Source organism: Oryctolagus cuniculus, chromosome 16 (genome assembly GCF_051225735.1).
Source record: "Oryctolagus cuniculus isolate XC-2025 breed Fujian yellow rabbit chromosome 16, ASM5122573v1, whole genome shotgun sequence".
In the NCBI taxonomy this organism is placed as follows: Eukaryota; Metazoa; Chordata; class Mammalia; order Lagomorpha; family Leporidae; genus Oryctolagus; species Oryctolagus cuniculus.
In genome coordinates, this window is record NC_142882.1 from 50,566,264 (window position 1) to 50,582,224 (window position 15,961).

Genomic DNA, 15,961 nt, shown 5'->3' on the forward strand with positions numbered 1-15,961 from the left:
GCTGTTGGGGTCTTTTGGGAAGTGAACCAGTGATTGGAAGATTTCTTTATGTCTGTCTGTCTCTTTCTCTGTCACTCTTCCTTCCAAATAAATTAAATGAGGAGAGAGAGATAGAGAAAGAGGCCATAACTGAAGGTGCTAGGGGTAGAAGGGTCTTTCATTTGTACAAAATGCTCTATTTCCATTTGTATGAAAATTTCAAAATCCATTCCCAACATTAATCACTTTGCTCTCCTTCACTGGCCTGTGAGATGAGGAAGGTGATCATATCAGGCCCGTTTTGCAGATGGGTACACTGAGGTTCCCAGGGATGGAGAGACTACCTGCCTGCCAGCAAGCAGGAGAGGCAGACATGGACCTGGGTTTAGCTTCCTTTCTACGCTGCTTGCACGTGCTTTGCAGGAATTCAAACAGCTGAAGTGCTCATGGCCATGGCACTGGAAGCTGTGAGCAGAGGTGAACAGTCCCTGGCAACCAACCCAATTTGAGGTAAGTGTGGCTAAGTGGTTTCCTGTTAGACAGCATCACCATTGGCCTGTGACAGTTACTGCCAGGGATGGACTTGATGGAGAAGCTGTTCCGATAACCCCAGTCCAAATTCCACAGATCCAGGAGGCTCAGCAGAGCATAAAAGGACTTGGCTGTGAGTGGCGTTCAGGTTGTCATCTGGCGGCTGCAGCGTTCAAGCCATTACCAGCAGCCACTTAGTGACAGGATTAGCAAAGCTGGGAGGGCTCCTAACTCCTAATTTACTTCTCAATACACATGGAAAGTTAAGAGAACTGGCTGGGCTGCAGCTCTAACTGCTTTTGAAAGACACAGCTGGGGCAGCTGGGGGTGAAGGAAGCCATCTGATCATGAACTTGGATTCAAGCAGGATGCCACGACAGGGCTTGAAGAGAGCCCCAGAGCCCTATCAGAGGACAGAGGAGCTAATAGCCTCGCGTGTTGCTCTATCCACAGGGCGTGTCTTTTGTGGGTGTTCAGGACCAGACCTCAGCCGGTTTTAATGGGGATTTCTAGACTTTCCCTGGATAGCTCCCAGTAAGCCCCGCATCACCCACATGAAAAATGTAAAATCTATGTTGTCATGCCCAGAGATTCTTCTTGGTATGCATGCCTGTGTAGCACACTTTAACTAAAAGAAGATGAACTCCATCTTGATTTTTTAACCTTGTACTTTGCTAATTTGCTTTAAACATTTCATTTCTAAGAACTTCATCAAAGCTGTAATAAACAGTCGGGGATGTGAGAGGAGAAAGCCACTTACCATACCGTCCTCATGTTCACTTTTCTTCCACTGCAGTTATTTGGTGGTGGTGGTGGTGGGGGCTGGATAATTAAAATGAAGTTTTGCATTAAAAATGTGGGCTATTTCTTGTGGCCGGGCTTCAGCACGGTAGCAATGATGAAATGGCTGGTTTTGGAGGGGGCTTATTGTTTTGAACATGCGTGGATACCACATGGATTGCAGAAAATTTCAGCTGGCGAATGCATAGCTCCTTCTTCACTCCACAGTACTGTGTACTCTCCCACCTCCGTGGCTCTCTTCCAAGAATTCTTGACATTGAAAATTAGCTTGGCTCCTTATAATTTAAGGAAGACTTAATTTAAACAAACGGTTTCTGTTACCATCTGGGCAAGGCCTGGCAGAGAGTTAGAAAACCCTCTAAAATGTTTAGTCTGTTTTACTCTACATTTTCCTAATATTTTGCTTTGTGTCTCTTTCTTGTTAGCAGCTATTATGGTGGCTTCATCTTTCTGCTTGAGCCCTGGTTACCTGTTCAGCTGGAATTTCCATAGAAGGGGACTTCAAACAGTTTGCAGAAAATGGAATCATAATATACATTTACTTTGGTGCACACAAATTTTGAAACCATGTAGATGAGGGAGTCTTCAAAAATTTATGAAAAATGCATGTTATGAGAAAGCTATGCATGGATTTTAAGATATTTTGCAGCAGAATAAACTCATTTTTCAACTCCATTTTCCACAAACTAAAGTACCCACAAATCTCTTCCTTTTCCCTCCCATTTCTCCCTTTTCCTGGCCCACTTCTTTCTTCCCTCTCTGATGCAGGGTCGTGTGCAGTGCATCACTATGGGGTTCCTGAGGAAGGCTCTGGTAGGAGGTGATGTTTTCCTGTTTTTGTCCTTCTTGGTCAGTGGAATTTTAATGCATGGGTAGGGGAAGTACAAAAGTGATGGCTTATTATGAGACATAAAATCACAGCCCATTTCATATTTTTAAAAGTTGGCAACTATTACAAGCATTGCAAAATTCAGAGATATTGCATTATACATGCAGCAGTTCCCATCTATTCACAGTTCTATGTTTTGCAGTCACCCAATGTCGACCATGGTCTGAAATATTAAATGGAAAACTCCAGAAATAAATAATTCCTAAGTTCTAAACTGCATACTGTTCTGAGTAGCATGAAAACATCTCTGGCTGTCTGGCTCTAGCCAGACCAGGACAAATATCATGCTTTTGTCCAGTGTATCCACACTGTATACACTACCCTCCCAGTAGTTACTTGGTAGCAGTCTTGGTTACCAGATTAACTGTTGGGGGATGGCAGTGCTTAGGCCACTGAGCAGCGTGATGTAAGGTAAGAATAAGTCTTCAGTCTGAAATGTGCAATGTGCTAGTGTTGCCATCACACCTCAAACTGCAAAAGCAAGGGCCCCATTGGGTGCTAAGTTTTCATCTCAGTTAAGATGAGAAAGGAGCCGAGATTCGGGATTTCATCTGCCATTTCAGGCATCCACTGGGGATGCGGGAACATCTTATAAACATCATTATTGAAATATCAATCAATAGGGGCCTACCTTGTGGCGGAGTGGGTTAAGTGGCCGCTTGTGATGTCGGCATCCCACATCAGAGAATTGGTTCAAGACCCAGCTGCTCTGCTTCCAATCCAGTTTCCTCCTAATGTGCCTCGGAAGGCAGCAGATTACAGCCCAAGATGGAGTCCCAGGTTCCTGGCTTTGGTCTGGCCAAGCCCTGGTCATTGTGGGAATTTGGGGAGTGAACCACTGGATGGATGATCTCTTCATTTCTGTCTCCCTTTCTCTGTCACTCTGCATTTCAAATAAATAAGTAAATATTTAATAAATTTTTTGTTAAAGATTCATTTATTTCATTGAAAGGCAGAAGTTACAGAGAGGCAGAGACACAGAGAGACAGAGAGGTCTTCTATCTCTTGGTTCTCTCCCCTAGTTGGCCGCAATGGCTAGAACTGTGCTGATCAGAAGCCAGGAGCCAGGAGCTTCTTCCAGGTCTCCCACATGGGTGCAGGGGCCCAAGGACTTGGGCCATCTTCTACTGCTTTCCCAGGCCACAGCAGAGAGCTGGATTGGAAGTGGAGCAGCTGGTACTCAAACTGGTGCCCATCTGGGATGCCAGCACTGCATGTGGCAGCTTTACTCACTATGGCACAGCTCCAGCCCCAATAAAATAAATCTTTTCAAAAAAAATTAATGAACGTAGAGTAATTGACTGACCCACCATTATTTTTTAAATTTAGCTGCAGATTTTTTATATAATGAATTTTGTAATGCCAAAATACTGAAAGTTTCTAGGATTGATGTCAAACTTAGGAAAATTTCTAGTAATTTTTTCAAATGTGAGCCTTAAGATTTAAGATGCTGACTAGAAATGGGTGGGCAGCCTCGTAGTTAAACACACAGGTCTCGCATCGGAATGCCTGTGTTCAGTCTCTGGCTCTATCTCCTCACTAATGCGAACTCTGAGAGGCAGCCGGCGATGGCTCAAGTACTTGGGTCCCTGCTGCCCACAGGAAAAACCTGGATTGACTTCCTAAAGGAGTTCTCCCAGCTTTGGCTCCCCAGCCATTGTGGGTCTTACAACAGTGAAACAACTCTGTCTCTCTACCTCTCAGATAAGTGATAATAATAACAATAGTGATGATAATAAAAGGAGTGACCATTTTAAATATTACCAATGAAAGATACCTTGAATCACTTTGTTATAAGTGTCATTGTTGTGGTCCATTATTAATTTTTTTAAGATATTTTATTTTTCTTTGAAAGGCAGAGACAGACAGACAGAATGAATATCTTCTAGCTGTTTCACTCCCCAAACGGCTTCAAGAGCAGGAGCTGGACCAGGCTGAAGCCAGGAACTAAGAACTCCATCCAGGTTTCCCACATGGGTGGCAGGGGCCCAGGTATTTGAGCCATCGGGTGCTGCCTTCCCAGGCACATTAGCAGGAAGCTGGATTGGAAGCAGACAAGCAGGGCTTCGAGTCAGCACTGTGACATGGGATGCCGGGGCTGCAAGTGGTGGGTTACTCTGCTGCACCACCACGCTGGCTCCAGAGGTTTTTTTTTTTTTCTCTTCTGCTTTTCATTTCTGTTTTCTGACGGGATAGAATTGCTTTATTCCAGCATGCATGAGAACTAAATCCTGTATGTAAACATTACATCTCTCATAATCACACACATTACAAACCAGCCTCCGGTTTAGCACATTTCAAACCTGATTTTCCCCTTCAGTGCATGCACACCTTGGGTTGTGCACCTATGGGTCTCCACGTGAGGTGAGCAGGCCCAGTGGGTCATAGGTGTACTCACAGCCTTCCCCACAGAATAGAAATGCCAGAAATCAATCCAAGCATCTACAACCAACTTACATTTGACAGAAGAGTTAAAACCAATCCCTGGAGCAAGGACAGTTTCTTTAATAAATGATGCTGGGAGGATCTGGCACGGTGGTGTAGTGGGTAAAGCTGCCACCTGCAGTGCCAGTAACCCACATGGGCACCAGTTTGAGTCCAGGCTGCTCCACTTCTGATCCAGCTCTCTGCTATGGCCTGGGAAAGTAGTGGAAGATGGCCCAAGTCCTTGGGTCCCTGCAACCATGTTAGAGACCCAGAAGAAACTCCTGGCTACTGGCTTCAGATGGGCACGGCTCCAGCTGTTGCAGCCAACTGGGGGAGTGAACCAGTGGATGGAAGACCTCTCTCTATCTGCCTCTCCTTCTCTGTGTGTAACTCTGACTTTCAAATAAATAAATAAATCTTTTAAAAAGCTAGTATTGGGCAAACTAGATTTCCACATGCAGAAGTATGAAGACAGACCCCTACCTTTCACCCTTACACAAAAATTCACTCAAAATTGACTAAAGATTTAAATCTATGACCCAATACCATCAAATTATTAGAGAACATTGGGGAGACCCTGCAAGACATTGGCACAGGCAGAGTTTTTGGAAAAGACCCCAGAGGCACAGGCAATCAAAGCCAAAATTAACAAATTATCAAACTGAGAAACTTCTGTACTGCAAAAGAAACACTCAGGAAAGTGAAGAGGCAACTGACAGAATGGGAGAAATTATTTGCAAACTATCCAACTGATAAAGGATTAATAACCAGAATATACAAAGAGATCAAGAAACTCAACAACAAAACAAACAACCCAGTGAAGAAAAGGGCAAAGGACTTAAACAGACATTTTTCAAAAGAGGAAATCCAAATGGTTAACAGTCACATAAAAAATGCTCAGGATCACTAGCTGTCAGTGAAATGCAAATCAAACCACAATGAGGTTTCACCTCATCCCAGTTAGAATGGCTTTCATACAGAAATAAACAAACAACAAATGCTGGCAAGGATGTGGGGGAAAAAGGTACCTTAATCCACTGTTGGTGGGAATGTAACTGGTACAGCCACTGTGGAAGACAGTTTGGAGATACCTCAGAAATCTGAATACAGATCTATCATACAACCCAGTCATATCACTCTTGGGAATTTACCCAAGGGAAATGAAATCAGCATATGAAAGTTTTCTGCACCCGGGTGTTTATTGCAGCTCAATTCACAATAGCTAAGACATGAAATCAACCCAAATGCCTGTCAACTGAAGACTGGATAAAGAAATTATCGGATATGTACACCATGGAGTACTACACAACTGTAAAAAAAATGAAATCCATTCATTTACAACAAAATGGATTACCCTGGAAAACATCATACTTAGTGAAATAAGCCAGTCCCAAAGGGACAATTACCACATGTTCTCCCTGACCTGTGATAACTAATAGAGCACCTAAAAGGAAATCTGTAGAATAAAATTGACACTTTGAGGAGCAAGGACTTGAACAGCCCTTTTCTAGACAGTTGAGGAACTGCTTTTTTTCATACTATTTGTTGAATGCTTTACTTAACATAGAGTTAATCATATGTGTATAAAATCAATTAAAATATATCTCAGTAAAAAATGAGAGGGAATGAGAGAGGGAGGAGGAAGAGGACTGGGAGTGGGGGTGGGAGGGTGGACGTGGTGGGAAGAATCACCATGTTCCTAAAGTTGTAATCATGAAGTGTATGATGTTTGTAACTGCAAAGCTGTATAGTTCTGCATACATTCCTATGGACTTACTTCTAAAGGTACAGTTTAAAAACTTGCCACTGGACCCCAAATCCCCTTAAGCTGGGTGGTAAAAATACCATCTTAAGTGTTAAAGTGATCATATGGATAGGATTAAGGGTCTGGTAATAGTAATAGATAGAATTAAAAAGGAGTGAATGCTCCAACCTGGGAAACAGTCCACACAGCAGTCTCATAGAATGACAATCACTTTAAATAGCACTCTGATCTCAAAATCAGCCCTTAAGGCATCCTGGTCTGGCTGAAAAGCCCATGATAACATTTCAGGAATGAAAAGCCAAGACACTGTAGCAAAAAATGTCCTACAGGAAGGACCTCAGTAGGTGAGACCCCAGTGGAAAGAAGTGGTCATCAAAGAAGGAGGTACTTTTCTCTGAAGGGAGGTGAGAACTTCCACTTTGTTATGCCCTTGTCTAAATACTGACAGAGTTTGTGGATTTAAAAGGCTTTCAGAGCCTAGGCAGCTCATGTCAAGAGCCTCAGGTGGTCTCTGACATCATACATAAGAGTGTCAATTGTTAAATTAACAACAGGAGGCACTGTGCACTAACTTCCCATGCAGGACCTCTGTCCTCAAAGAGTTATGTCATCAGAGTTAACAGTAAAACTTGTTCTCAAAGGAAAAAAAAAGCCCTCTCCACACTGGGACAATCAATAGAATGTATGTAAGTTCCTCCCACAGGAAACCCAAACCAAGTGTATCTGCAGCTCCATTTTCTCTCAACTGGATCTCAGAAATGCTGTGGCCACTCCCATACCACGATATGCAAGAAGTTGCTAGAGGGAACGTCAAAGAGGAAAAGATGGTGGTCTTCATTGATGACAGCTAAGATAGCTTATTTTTTTCAAATCTCACAAAAACATATGACCTGTGAACACATTGCATTATCCTGCACATGACCTTGGAGGAAGCCACACACATGAATACCTCTGACCCTTTAGCATTATCATTGGTTAGCTTTACTATAGGTCTACTTATGCTATTGAAAGTTTTTAATATGGGTTTCTTAGAAATACAAAAGAAAAAAACAGCAACCTTAAGAATGACAGAAGTCTTATCCTGTACTAAGAACTACATTTAGGGGGCTGGTGCTGTGGTGCAGCAGGTTAAAGCCCTAGCCTGCAGTGAGGGCATCCCATATGGGTGCCGGTTCAAGTCCCAGCTGCTCCTTTTCTGATCCAGCTCTCTGCTATGGCCTGGAAAAGCAGAAGATGGCCTAAGCCCTTGGGTCCCTGCACCCATGTGGGAGACCGGGAAGAAGCTCCTGGCTCCTGGCTTCGGATCAGCTCAGCTCTGGCTGTTGCGGTCATTTGGGGAGTGAACCAGCGGAATGGAAGACCTCTCTCTCTCTGCCTCTCCTTCTCTCTCTGTGTAACTCTGCCTTTAAAAAAAATTACATTTACTCAGCTTCCACAGTGCAGCCGCCACCCGGCCCTGCCAGCTTCCCGGACCATGGCCCACCTGGAGTGCACTTTCATCACCATCAAGCTGGACAGCGTGCAGCGCGGCCTGGTGGGAGAAATCATCAAGCGCTTTGAGCAGAAGGGATTCCGCCTGGTGGCCATGTAGTTCCTTCAGGCCTCCAAGGAGCACCTGAAGCAACACTACATGGACCTGAAAGACCGCCCGTTCTTCCCGGGGCTGGTGAAGTACATGAACTTGGGGCCGGTCGTGGCCATGGTCTGGGAGGGGCTGAACGTGGTGAAGACAGGTCGAGTATTGCTCGGGGAGACCGACCCTGCGGACTCTAAGCCGGGCACCATCCACGGGGACTTCTGCATCCGGGTTGGCAGGAACATCACTCATGGCAGCAACTCAGTGAAAAGTGCTGAAAAAGAAATAAGCCTGTGGTTCCAGCCTGAAGAACTGGTCGACTACAAGTCTTGTGCTCACGACTGGGTCTGTGAGTGAGAGGTGGCCAGGCAGCTGGAGGAGCTCCTGACGCAGCCCTGTGTGACAGACTCGGAAGCCTGTTTACCAATAAAGCCTTTGGGAACTGGGGAAAAAAAATTACATTTAGGGAACAGTGTTGTGGCTTGGTGGGCAGAGCTGCCACCTGCAATGACGGCATTCCATATGGGGAGTGTTTTGTGTCCCAGCTGCTCCACTTCTGATCCATCCCCCTGCTAATGCACCTGGGAAAGCAGCAGCAGATGGCCCAAGTGCTTAGGTCCCCGCACCCATGTGGGAGACCCAGATGAAGCTCCTGGCTCTTGGCTTCCACCTGGCTTAAGCCTGGCCATTGCAACTATCTGGGGGAGTGCACCAGGGGATGGAAGGTCTTTCTTTGTCTCTCTTCTCTCTCCATAACTCTTTCAAATAAATGAATAAATAAATCATTGAAAGAAAAAAAGAACTACATTTAGTAGCTTCTCCCTATTTGTCAAACTCATGACTTTAACAGTAGTTGTTTGTTTGGAGGCAGCTCTTGGGTAACAATGCACGCCCATGGATTTTTTTTTTTTTTTTGGGTGGGGGGGGAACAGGTAGATTTTAAACTGTGTGTGTGTGTGTGTGTGTGTGTGAGAGAGAGAGAGAGAGAGAGAGAGAGAGAGAGAGAAAGGCCTTCCTTCTGTTGGTTCACTCCCCAAATGGCTGCTACGGCCAGCGCTGCGCCAATCTGAAGCCAGGAGCCAGGTGCTTCCTCCTGGTCTCCAATGCGGGTGCAGGGCCCAAGCACTTGGGCCATCCTCCACTGCCTTCCCGGGCCACAGCAGAAAGCTGGCCTGGAAGAGGAGCAACCAGGACTAGAACCTGGTGCCCACATGGGATACCAGCACCGCAGGCGGAGGATTAACCAAGTGAGCCATGGCGCTGGCCCTGCCCATGGATTATTATTTTTTTTTAAAGATTTATTTATTTGAAAGGCAGAGCTACCCCAGGGCCTGGCACAGGCAGCTGCTGCATACACAGATTTTCCATCTGCTGGTTCACCTTCAAATGGCCTCAATGGCCAGAGCTGGGCTGGTCAGAAGCCAGGAGCTTCTTCCAGGACTCCCACGTGGGCACAGGGGCCCAAGGACTTGGGCCATCTTTCACTGCTTTCTCAGGTACATTAGCAGGGAGCTGGATTGGAAGTAGAGCAGCCGGGACTGGAACTGGCACCTGCATGGGATGCCAGCGTTGCAGGCGGCAGTTTTACCCACTATTTTTTTTAAAAGATTTATTTTATTTATTTGAAAGACAGAGTTACAGAGAGAGAGAGAGAGAGAGAGAGAGAGAGAGAGAGAGGTCTTCCATCCACTGGTTCACTCCCCAGATGGCCACAATGGCCAGAGCCGTGCTGATCCGAAGCCGGGAGTCAGAAGCTTCCTCCAGGTCTCCTACGTGGGTGCAGGGACCCAAGGACTTGGGCCATCTTCTGCTGCTTTCCCAGGTCATAGCAGAGAGCTGGATCGGAAAAGGAGCAGTCGGGACTCAAACCAGCACCCATATGAGATGCTGGCGCTTCAGGCCAGGGCTTTAACCCACTGCACCACAGTGCGGGCCCCAGCTTTACCCACTTTTTCCAAGGCCACAGCTGTGGGACTCGGGGTTTGCATCTAAGCCGCTGGGAGGTTTGAGCAACAGGCTGTGACCAACAAGATGAGGTGGTAGGGGCCACCTGCCGCTCAGAATGGACGGAGCGGGCGCGGCGGTTCCAGAGCGCTCTGTGGGCGTCTGCGACTGGCTCAGGTGCCTTCCCAAGAGCTCAGCGTGACACAGCGGTGTCCCAGGGTGTTTAGCCAGATCTGGGTCCCGAATCCGCGCTGACAACGGCCTCCCAGGAGGGGAAGTCTGCGGGACCTGCCCCTCACCCTACCGGGGCGGAGGCCAGAGCCCAGGCCTCCCTGGCAGCTTGCAGCAGGCGGGAGGTAGCGCGCCAGGTATGCACGGGGCGGGGCAGGCAGGGACCTGAGAGCCGGTGCCAGGTGGGGCTCAGCAGGGCGGCTGACGTCACCTCTATACCTGGGTCTCCAGGTGTCCCACGCATTCCGACGCACAAACCCTAAGTACGCGGCCCCGCACCTGCCCCGGAGCACGCTTGCTTTCAGGATCGACCACCTGCGGACTGAAGAGGAAGAGCTGGGTGGCCTGGCGAGCGGCTGGCGGGGGCAGGTGCTCACGGCATGTCCCTCCTCGGTGCTCTAGTACCCGGCCTGTGGTTGCCTCGCAGCGGCCTCTCACTCTCACCACAGTGACGCCAGCCGAGGCCACAGTCCCGGAGCCGCGCAGTCCTGACGGCTGCTCCACGGGGGTCTGCATGCAGCAAGTGCCCCGTGGAGGGAGCCCTCCGGCTGGGGCCGGCTGGCGAGACGGGGTGGGGGTGGGGGGGCTGAGGTCTTTCAGGAATCAGAGACCCAGTATCCCCCAGCGGCCGTCGGGAGTTTGGGGTTTCCCATCAGAATTAACCAAGCCCCTCCTTCCCCGCCAAGAAAGGGAGGGAGGCGACCCTGCAGGCTTTAAAAGAGGCGCCTGTCTCCAGGATACTCCCTGCACCTCCAGTTTCGCACGCCTAGGTGCCACGCTGCGGTCCGCCCATCCCCGCACCCATGCCGGTCCCTGCTTGGGGAACACGACCTGGCAGGAGTGAGGGTGCCCCCGGGCGGAGAGGCTGGAAGGCGAGGGGGTCGAGGAGCCACGCACACCTTTGCCCACAGCGCCCCCTGGGGGCACTCCCTGGAGGCACAGGGCTAGATTGCAGCGCTCCCTGGCTTAGAATACATCTGGGGGATTCTGAGATAAACCACTGAGCGCCCTCACTGGGTGCCGCTCGCATTGTCAGCTGCACAGGATCCAGGGCCTCCTGTGTTATTACTGGGTACCCCAGGGCCTGGCACAGGCAGCTGCTGCATACACATTCATTCAACGAAGGATTTGCAAAGTGGGGAGCTCATTGCGTGCCCGGCACTGTCCAAAATCTTGACACACTTAAAACCTCCGAGTTGAGGTTTTCAAGTAGGAAAAGCCAGGTGTCCCCACACCTTCCAGTAAGCGCTAAGGCTGGGTCAGACCCCGGCAGCCTGGCTTCTGAGCCCTGGGAGCTAACCAGTGCACCACACTGCCTCTCCGTGATAAATGAAGGAAATGAGTGAGTGCTGGTTTTGTCGAGTTCTCTGGGAAGAGATGAGACTTTTGAGCTGGAACAAGGATTAGTAATGAGAAGGAGCCTTTCTGATTGAGTTTTTTGGGGTGTGGGGTACTGAGCATCAGCTTAGTACTTCTGGAAGTTGCCCAGGTGACTCTGATGTGCAGATAAAACTAAGGACCCCCGGGGGTCTTGGGGGCAAGCTCAAGGTGTGTTTATGGACCTGCACCCCTGGGGACACGTTAGGAATGTGAGTGCTCCAGCCTCACCCCAGGCCCAGGTTCCCTGAAAACCTGGATGAGCTGGGTGCTCAGGTCAGTGTGAAAACCGGTAAGGGGCCTCTGGAGTCACACGGCCTGTGTCCCAGGCAGGCCCCATCTGGTCACTCCCTGGGCATGCCCCTGGGCGGGTTGGTCCAACCTCAAATGTCTTCACCTGTTGCAGAGTGTGCAGGGTGGCGGGGGCGGGGAGGTTACTGGTTAGATCGCATTCTCCCAGTATTCACGCTGAGAAGTCCTAACTCCTCCCACAAGTTCACCAAGTGCCCTTCCTTGGGAACAAGGTGACTGTACTGCAGGTGAGATGGATCCTACTGGAACAGGATAACACACAGCAGGGTTCCCAGCCCAGTGCCACAGGCACTGACCTTGTAACAGGCAGGCAGGCAGGCAGGCGGAGACAGAGGCCACAGAGAGATGCTGGCAGAAGACTGGCAGGAGGCTGCTCCAAGCCAGGGAACTCCGGGATGCCAGCAGAAAGGCCTGGAACAGATCCACGCGAGCACTACAGAGAGCGCACGGCCCTGCTCACACCTTCACGTCAGATTCCTAGTTCCCAGGACCAAGCAGCGTACGCCCTACCCAGGCTGTGCTCTCTAAGGCAGCCCCAGCAAGCTCAGGGAGGATCAGGTGAGGGGCTGAATCTAAAAGCACAGTGCACAATGCTTGCACCAGAAATGTCTCAGTAAATGGAGATATTACATTACTGTTTAACATATATATTATATCTCAGAGTGCCAGATTGAGTTCTGGATGCTCTGCTTCCGATCCAACTCCCTGCCAAGGTGCCTGGGAAAGCAGTGGAAGATGGCCCAAATGCTTGGGTCCCTGCACCTACGTGGGAGACATGGATGGAGTTTCTGGCTCCTGGCTTTGGTCTAGCCCAGCCCTGCCTGCTGCGGCCATTTGGGGAGTGAACCAGTGGATGCAAGATCTCTCTCTCTCTCAACTCTCCTATTCAAATAGATGCATACATTTTTTAAAAAGACAAGAGAGGGGCAGGTGCTGTGGCACAGTGACTTCAGCAGCTGGTTGGGATGCCCATGTCCCACTAGGAGATGGTCTGAGTTCCAGAGACCCTGCACTTCTGATCCACTTTCCCGCTAACGCATCCTGGAGGCAATGGACAATGGCCCAGGCACCCGAGTTCCTGCCATTCACATGGGAGACCTGGACTCAATTTTTTGCCTCCTGACTTCATACTGGCCTAGTCCCAGCTGCTGTGGTCATTTGGGGAGTGAATCAGCAGATGAGAGATCTCTGTCTTGCCCTGTGGGGAGCAACTCAGACTAGACTAAGTTACTGGAATTAAGACTTATTCTATGCATCTGCTCTCCCACAATATGGTGCTGGGAGAGGAGTAAACAACTTCTACACAGCTGCCTCCAGTTCGACCAATAACCTGCAGGAGCTGATCCTGCTCCTGATTGGAGGAGAGCAGTGTACTCGGCATGTGGGTAGCAGAGTTGGGATTGGTGGAAGAGGACTATAAAGGAGGAGAGAGACAACATGCACCAGGAACATTCGGATAACATCTGAGCAGCCCCCGAGAGAGCCGGCCGGTGGTGTGCCGCTCCTCCGCGGAAGTGGGGAAAGTGGCAGGGGGAACCGCCCTTCCACGAGGTGGAGGGATCGGCAGCCAACCCAGGAAGGACCAGCAGCAAACCCGGGAAGGGCCGATCAGACAAAAGAACAGCACAGGATCCTGTGTCGTTCTTCCGCGAATGGGGGAGCGACATTGCCCTCTCTCTGTCACTCTGCCTTTCAAATAAATAAGTAAATAAAATTTTTTTTAAGGAAGGACACTTCATCAAGTATGGATTAAACTTGAGAAGCAGGAAGAGAGAGCAGCAGGACACAACCGCCCAGAGGTCCAAGACGGGGTGGGCGGGTGGGAGGAGGGACTGGTGCTCACCAGACCTGCTTGGCCCTGGCTGGGGCCCAACAAGCACTGCACAGATGGTCACCATTCGTGATCATCCCTGCTCTGGATGGGAACCAAATGAGGGGTCCAGAGGTAATGGCGTGTTCAGCTTGGCTGCAGCTCTCTATGAGGCCTCCCCAGCCTTCGATGGCTGTCCCAGCCCTCCTGGTCTAAGCGTCCCTGTCACAGGGGCCAGTGTCCATCACAGATGCTGTGATCTACACAGCCCCTCCGAATCGGCCTCTGTGTGCACCTGTGCCTACGGCTCATTAGATCATCTGCAATGGGGATGCACAAAGCAGAACAGTTTCCTGTGCTCACCCCTCCACAGCCAGGCGGCTGGCTTGCCGGTGCCACCTCACAACAAGAGCCCACCTCCTGCAAATAAAGAATCCCCCCCGCCCCCCGCCACCGCCTGAGACAGAGGAGGAGCTAGATTGTTCCAGAACTTTCTCATGGACCTACAACCTTAGCAATCAGTGACCCTGTGCTGGCACAAGGGGATAGGAAGCAGCTTTGTTGAGTGTCCCAGGCACAGGCGAGCAGGCCTTAGATAAAAGCCTAATGCTCTCCCCTGTTCTCAGACCTCCTTGGCCCTGGTCTTGGGTCAGCCAGAAGCTTCTCAGGAGATCGCGTGCAGTGATGCGACCTCTCTGAATTCAGGGCCTGGGTTTTTTGTCTTTTAAGTGGGTGAATAATACCTTTTTTTTTTTTTTTTTTGACAGGCAGAGTGGACCGTGAGAGAGAGAGACAGAGAGAAAGGTCTTCCTTTTTGCTGTTGGTTCACCCTCCAATGGCCGCCGTGGCCGGCATGCTGCGGCTGGTGCACTGCGCTGATCCGATGGCAGGAGCCAGGTACTTATCCTGGTCTCCCATGGGGTGCAGGGCCCAAGCACTTGGGCCATCCTCCACTGCACTCCCAGGCCACAGCAGAGAGCTGGCCTGGAAGAGGGGCAACCAGGACAGAATCCGGTGCCCCGACCAGGACTAGAACCTGGTATGCCGGCACCGCAAGGTGGAGGATTAGCCTAGTGAGCCATGGCAGCAGCCGAATAATACCTCTTGGCTTTCCTGGTGAGCCTGTGGAACCTCAAGGAGCTTGGGTGTGTGACGTGGCCTTTGCAGTGGACACACATAAGCAAGGGATGGTGGGGGAATTGATTGTGGCGTTGGAAGTGATCACAACAACCCATTTACAGGGTGTGGTCCCTTGACCCTGGTATGAAGGTGCTGTACTTGTCTTTGGAGAATGCACAAGTGCAACAGGAAAGGCAGCAGAGTCCATGAGAGCATCGCGGAGTGAACTTGGCATCCCAGGCACTGGGACACACTGATCTTGTCATCCATGCAAACATGAAGCCAGGGGGGAGGAACCCGAGGGTCAAGTGGATGTTCCCAGGTCGCGGTGCTCTTAGTGTACCCGCAGCCCTAGGACAAGAAGCATGCCCGACAGTTCCGCTGAGCCAAGTTCAGACTGCCTAACCCAGCACCTGTCAGGCCCCACTCAGCGGCAGAGGGAAGGCAGTGATTTCATGCTAACACGGCACCATCTCAAGGCAACAGTGCCCAGGGTGTTGGATAGACAGACATTGCTGTGTTTCCTTCAAAATACAAGACGTCCCAGAATGCCCTGGGGAGCTCACCCCACTCCCAGGGGCCTCAATGCACAGTTTGAGAGTTGGGGTAACTCAATACTCAAAGCTGACAAGCAACTTCAGAGTTTTTCAGGTGGTAATTAATAAGCCCAAGAGTTCCCTGTGAGCTTGTTTTTCAAAAAAATTTTTAAAAAAATTTTAAGTTGTATTTGAAAGCCAGAGACACACAGACACAGACACAGACACAGAGAGAAAGAAGAGACAGACAGAGAACCCATCTGCTGGTTCATTTCCCAAATGTCCACAATGGCCCAAGTTGAGCCAGACAGAAGCCAGGAACCCAGAACTAAATCCAGTTCTCTCACATGGGTGGCAGGGACCCAAGTACTAAGCCATCACCGTCTGCCTCCCAGGACGCATGCTGGCAGGAAGCTGGATTGGAAGTGGGATACCTGGGACTTAAGTCCTGGCTTTGGCCTGACCTAGCACAGGGTGCTGGTGGCATTTGGGGAGTAAACCAGCAGAGTCTTTTCTCTCTCTCTCTCTCTCTCTCTCTCTCCCTTCCAAGTAAATAAACATTGAAAAATAAAATTGTAGGAAAACATTTAAGAATTAAATTAGTGGACTTCACAGCTTCCTACTCAGCATGTAAAGCAGCCTGGAAGTTGCCCCTCTCAACCAC

At 49.7% G+C, this 15,961-nt stretch overlaps 1 pseudogene; it reads left to right on the top strand.

The window, feature by feature from the left end:
• The first annotated feature begins 7,755 nt into the window (after positions 1–7,755).
• Positions 7,756–8,424, top strand: LOC100348832 (nucleoside diphosphate kinase B; annotated as a pseudogene).
• Positions 8,425–15,961: the final 7,537 nt, after the last annotated feature.